The sequence below is a fragment of the Rhipicephalus microplus genome, chromosome 4 (genome assembly GCF_043290135.1).
Source record: "Rhipicephalus microplus isolate Deutch F79 chromosome 4, USDA_Rmic, whole genome shotgun sequence".
NCBI lineage: Eukaryota > Metazoa > Arthropoda > Arachnida > Ixodida > Ixodidae > Rhipicephalus > Rhipicephalus microplus.
The window spans coordinates 197,265,013-197,271,012 of record NC_134703.1 but is presented as its reverse complement, the minus strand read 5'-3'; positions in this window follow the sequence as shown (position 1 = coordinate 197,271,012).

The following is a 6,000-nucleotide window of genomic DNA, read 5'->3' as shown; positions in this document are numbered from 1 at the left end:
AAGGAGTCTAAATGGTTCCAAAATTTTGCGGACACGCAGCGCCACCTGTTGACACAGTTTTGAGTAGTGCAAAGCCAGACTCCCTTGCACAGTATGCTGCGCAACCATGTGCAACTACAGCATACAAAACAACGATTGAGCTAAATATTAGATGTATTTGAGCATTGAACACTTAGAAAAAGAGCTACGAATTTCTCTCAGCTAGTTGGACGCGTTACCAAACTGCCATGAAGTGCTTGCTGGTTCACTCGCCTGAACGATGGTGAAAACAAGAGTAGACGCAACAGCTCCGCGCTCTACGAAAAAAAGAGACCATCCTGCGCTACTGTTGCGTTGTGAATTGCCACGAACGTAAATGACTTAAGTTTTACTGATTTCCGCAGCTTTTGCAAAGCAGAATTGCGAGAGTGCTAAATACAGGCCATTGCGAACGTGTTGGGTAAGCGAATTAGTTGCGTTCTCCACAGCCGTTCGCATGAAAAAGTTTGATACTGTAGGTCTCCTGTTATTGTTTTGAGTAGCCTTGACGGAGAATTGTGGTAACTTTTATTATGAAGCTTAACAGACCCTCTGACTGAGGTGCGTGACGTACAACAGTAGACAGGTGACGCCCGGCGTTTCGGGCGTCGTACACGTCGCGACCACCGATAATCTGAAGTTGTTGACACCACACAGCATTACACATGCAGGGCTTTGAAAGCTCTAAGTTCCTGCTTTAACTAGGAAATTCAAACACGTGTGTCATACAGGTAAATCGCAAAATGATCGCGACCACATTCAGTCTTTTTTTTTTTTTTTTGCTGTTGGTCTTCGGGATTAGCGTAGTATCTCAGAGGCATCGGTTTCGCCTTTTGTTGAAAACTGAGAAAGTGACACGCATGTATCTCCATTTACAGAATATACAGACGGAAGAAAACCGTCAACAGAGCATTTGAGCATGCGTAAAAAAGCAGTTCAATGCGCAGGAAGTGAGAAATCGATGGAGAATGCAACTGCAAAGCGAAAATCACAAGGGCCATTCGCGCCGAATAAAGTAAGCTTCATACCACTGATCGCAAATATGGTTCGTGTAATTACTTCCTCGCTTTGGCATCATGTGTATGCCCAAGTTTAAGGCATTAAGGCACTACAGAACGCCCGTCGGAGTGCTTGCCTTGAATTCGATGTCATGCCATGCTCGCTTGCATATAAATTGTCAGTTGCAGCAAGCCCAAATAAATGAAACCTCCTTTGCATTGTTCTCGCATTTAGTTTCGATGAGCTTCCTGCTTTTATGAAGCGAGGTTCCATTGAAGGAAGAAGCTTGCCAGGTCCTTGATTTTCGAGAAATCGCGCCTCAAGACCAACAAAAAAGGAGGGCCTATGCACGTTCTCTAATGGGTGGCTCTCTGCGCCATTTATGGCCGGCGTGACAATGGGGGTGTTTTTTGCAGTGCCACCTGGGCACGGTCTGACGTACGTTAAAGAGTCTTAGATTCACTACGACCTTCTTAGCATAAGCCATGTAAGCATTTTAACCTATCGCTGCAGCCAAAAACTTGGATGGTCTGGACAAGTGGTGCCATCTGTCGGCATTATGCGCAATCAGGCAAGCAGATAGGAAAATTTGTTCTGCTTTACTGAAGAGGAACGGCGAAGCTTATTGACTTTCAGATGCGTACAAATCATAGCCGTCATTGTCTGAGAGCTTTCAAGAGCTTGTGCACGCGGAATGACCAATCATAGACGTGTTGTGGCGCTGTGAAATACCTGCTGAGCGTGTGCTCTTCACGGCTTAAGCAGTTTTTGTGCTCCGCACTGGAGGAATCAGCATGCCTTGCTGGTTTCCGGCTCTTACAAAGTAGTAATACATGTACAGTACACTTGGTTAGGTTTCGGTTTACGCCTTCTTGTTTATTAAAAATTATTTTTAAGTTCGCTCAGAATTTCAGCTATCAGACACGTGATAAGAGTGTCTCAGGAACATGAAAGCACGATTATCTTGACACGGTGAAAAAATCACTGGAGTTGGCCTTTTAAGTGCTGTTGTTGTGTATAAGGTGGCTCTATGCAAAAAGTGCTCTGCGCAGTGTCTTGAGACTTTTTGGTCAATAGATGGCGATCATACAATTAAAGCAGCAATTTCTCGGTTTATACATAGCCTGTTCCAGAAACATGTAGCTTGTTTCAGTGCTGTAATGCATGCGATAAGGGTCATATTTAGTAATGAATTGGTGCAGCATGCACTAATTGCACAAGGCTGGTATAGCGCATACGGGCGGTCTTCCTAGCTTCTTTAGTCTCTTTTTTCCCCTCTCACTTCTTATTCACCTCTCCAAGTAAGATCTTAATTAACACAGTATAAGTTAGCTTGTCTTAATCACAATGAGCTTAATTACCATGTCCTAATTAGTGTATTCAATTTGAAAGACACCAATGAAGATGTTTCTAAGGTGTAGTGTAGTTAGCTTGGCCTTAGAATGCTTTTCAGTGGCGTAGCAAAGGGTATCTCTTGTGGCGTAGCCAAGGGGTATCTCTTGAAATTTGGTATAAATATGAGCAGTGTTCAAACTTTTCTTGCAACTCTGTCATGAATCCCATGCTGTGTGCAGTGCCCTGCTATTGTCTTAAGAGTTTTTTTCATAGTTTATCACCTATGTAAATCGTTTTGCGAAGCAAGCATCTCGTGCTGTTTGTTTTTCTTCTTGCATTGTCAGTCTTTTGCGGATGCTTTGTCATTGTATTATTGTATTTACCCCTCCTGCATGGGCCAGCATATTGACCTGTAGTATCGATAAATAAATAAATAAATACCCCCCCTCCAAATTCTGAATTTTATTTGCATTAATGTAATAATTACAGTGTTTATTTCTCATCAATACGTTTGATGAAGGACAGCTGCATGTAAAAGCTGCTCTTCGAAAGAGGCAGCTTCACAAGGGTCCGCAGCCACAGTTTAACAACAGTGGCAAACAGTCAGCAGTACAAACTCAAATAACAAGCAACAAAATAAACAAAGCCCAAATTTCAAAAAAGAAAAATAACAACACTAATAACAATATAGCAACTGCCGAGTTATATAAAAAACTGAACATGAGTAATTCGTGCAATTGGGTCTCTGTGCAGTGTAAGAAATCTATGCCAGCTTTCACATATTTATTAAGTAACGTTAGAACTATGTATAATACCTTATCTTTGGATAAGTTTCTTTTCAAAGTTTTTATTTTACATGTTTCCTTATTTTGTGTATCAAACAATGAAGTATTTGGTTAAAGTCTTCAGAGGTTGGGCAAAAATTGACTTTCTTTCATTTCACGCCTGATTGCCAATGCTAAATTAAAATCATAGAGGTGATAAATGGATAGTATTCCAGCCTGTTGAAACAGTGCGCTGCATGAGAATCATACGGTAAGTTAAAATTATTTCAATATACGTCTTTCGCATCAGGTACAGTTTTTGCAAGTTTGTGTTAGTTGTCCCCCCTACCAAAAAACAATAAGTAAAATGCCAATTTAAAAGCGATTTATAAAGCAAAAGTTAGTTTATGAGTGCATTTGTGGCTTGTAAGTGTACATGTCACAAATGAATGGACATACATGGAGTATGATTGAACTGCACCCCTCTCCTCAAAAAGTTTCTGGCTACACCCCTGATGCCTTGGCTTAATTACTTAGGTCTACAGCCTAGCTAATCAGCCAGGCACATGTGTTGGGGAGTGAGCAGAAGAGGAAGCAAAGGACGAAGAGAGCGGGTCAGCACATTAAAAGGTAGAGGCCGATCATACTGATGACAGTTTTTTGGTGACAGCACACGGAATCGCGAAAAGCTTAGAAGCTCCTTTGTAAAAGATCAATACAATCCACTGAAAAGAAAGAAGAAGCTAGCTTTTGCCCCCCAGTTATCTTACAAGAATGCATAAGGAGGGACTGTGTGATGTCTCAGCATTGGAGATGAAAAATATGGGAACACAGGTAGTCAAACGATGTGGCATTTTGACAAGTGGACTTGTCTTAATTAAGGGTGAAACCTTGAAGTTGCAACATTAAAACAAGTCCACAAGTTCGAAAAAAAAAGTTATCCCCGTCTTGAGAAGGGCGATGCTTAACTACAGTGGTCGTCCGCTAAGTGTTGGCTCCAGAGACAACCCATGTTGAATAACTTTTCTACTCTTCAAGCTTCCATTCTCTTTTGAACGGTTTTTTAGCATTGAGGCACTGCTGAATGTCGCAGTATTTGTCTGCCAGTTCTTAATAAAAGTGCAACATTTCATGAATATCAAGACAAGAGTTGTGGCACAAACACTGATGACCACATAGTTCTGTTGACAGTGTCCTTTCATAACATACAAATTTATTGATCTAGTGTTCCGTCTATTTGCTTGTGTAGAAAAAAATGCCAGGCCTGCCCAGAATGTGTAGCATAATTACAGCGAAAGCTAGAAGAGCGGCCTTTCAGAGACTTCTCTAAACACTTCTTGGGTAACTGCTACAAGCACACTGCTGGGTATCCTCTATAACATAAATAATTATAATTTTTGTGCAGTAGGGCCGCAATCACCATGCTATCCTTCATCATTCTTTGAATAAGCGTGATATCCGCTACACAGTTGTTAAGAATTTTGTGCAATTGTTTATGCAGTGGCTGAAGACGAAGAATTATGGCTGAAGTGGGTATGTGCCTCAGTTAATAGGTGATAAAGAACAAGTTTTCTGATAGGTTAGATCATTGGACGACCCACTCGTTACGCAAATCGCATTGTGTGATGCTTGGCTGTTCCTTTGATGTTCTAAAATGCTTTATTACTCAAATTAACGCGATTCGTTTCCTGACACCAAGCCAGCCTAAGGCCAGTTTAGAAACAAGTTCTAAGCGCTGCTGTGGCTTAGTGATGGAATACTGGGCTGGCATGCAGCAAACCCAGGTTTGAATCCCATTGTGTCCTTGGTGCTTTTTAATTACCAAGTTTTTTTTTTTCTGGTTATGGAGAAGTGGGTATGCGCCACAGTTAATAGTAGAACAAGAAGAAGCTTTTGTAATGGGTTGGAGCATTGGACGACCCTCTCATTACGCTATTCGCTTTGTGTGACAACTGGCTGTTCTTTCACTGTTTTAAAATGCTTTATAAGTCGTATTAATGCGATTACTTTCCCGACATGAAGCCTGCCTAAGGCAAGTCCCAAGCATTGGTGTAGCTCAGTGGTAGAATACTGGGCTGGCACCCAGCAGACTCGGGTTTGAGCTCCAATCTGTCATTGGTGCTAGGTTTTTTTTTTCTAATTTCGCGCGATGTGGTTACGGACACTGGCGGCGGCAGCGGCGGACAACTGCATGTGACGCGAGTTGTGATCTCATAACAGCTATCGCTGTAAAATTTAGCTGTGCCTCCAATATGCTCCAATATGTACATTTTTACAGCTCCCGACATTTCTCGAAATCACGAGTCTTCAGTAGCCTGATTCACTTGGATGACCATGTATTAATGACATGCTTTTTACTACTAAAAATTCATTGACGCTCTCCTACCATTTCTCCTACCATTGCCTATCGTATGTGAGACATGTTGTACTATACACATGGGAATGCTTGGGAGTAGATGTGTTTGGATCCCCGATTTTTTAAAGGAGTCTCTACTACAACACCATGTAGAAGTAGACATTTTGTATTTTATTATCACAATGACTTCTGCTAATCTTCATTATATATTATGCAGGCTTCTGTAATCAGCAAATTTCGAAAATGATTGATGCCACCAAATGCTAGCGAAATCTAAGCTAGAATATGGTGTGCACATACCCCTTGAATTGAGCATCATACACACCATTGTAAGTCTAGTTCATATACTGTGAAATGTAAGAGGTAGTTTTCTGACTGTATCAACACATGAGGAAAACTGAGGAGAGCTAGAAGAGCACTGCACAAGGACTGCACATGTGGTGCACATGTCGTGACACCATGTTTTCCATGAAGGAGCATACTTGCAGGTGAGGCCGAGCCCCTCATTCTGTGGCATGTTGCAGAGTG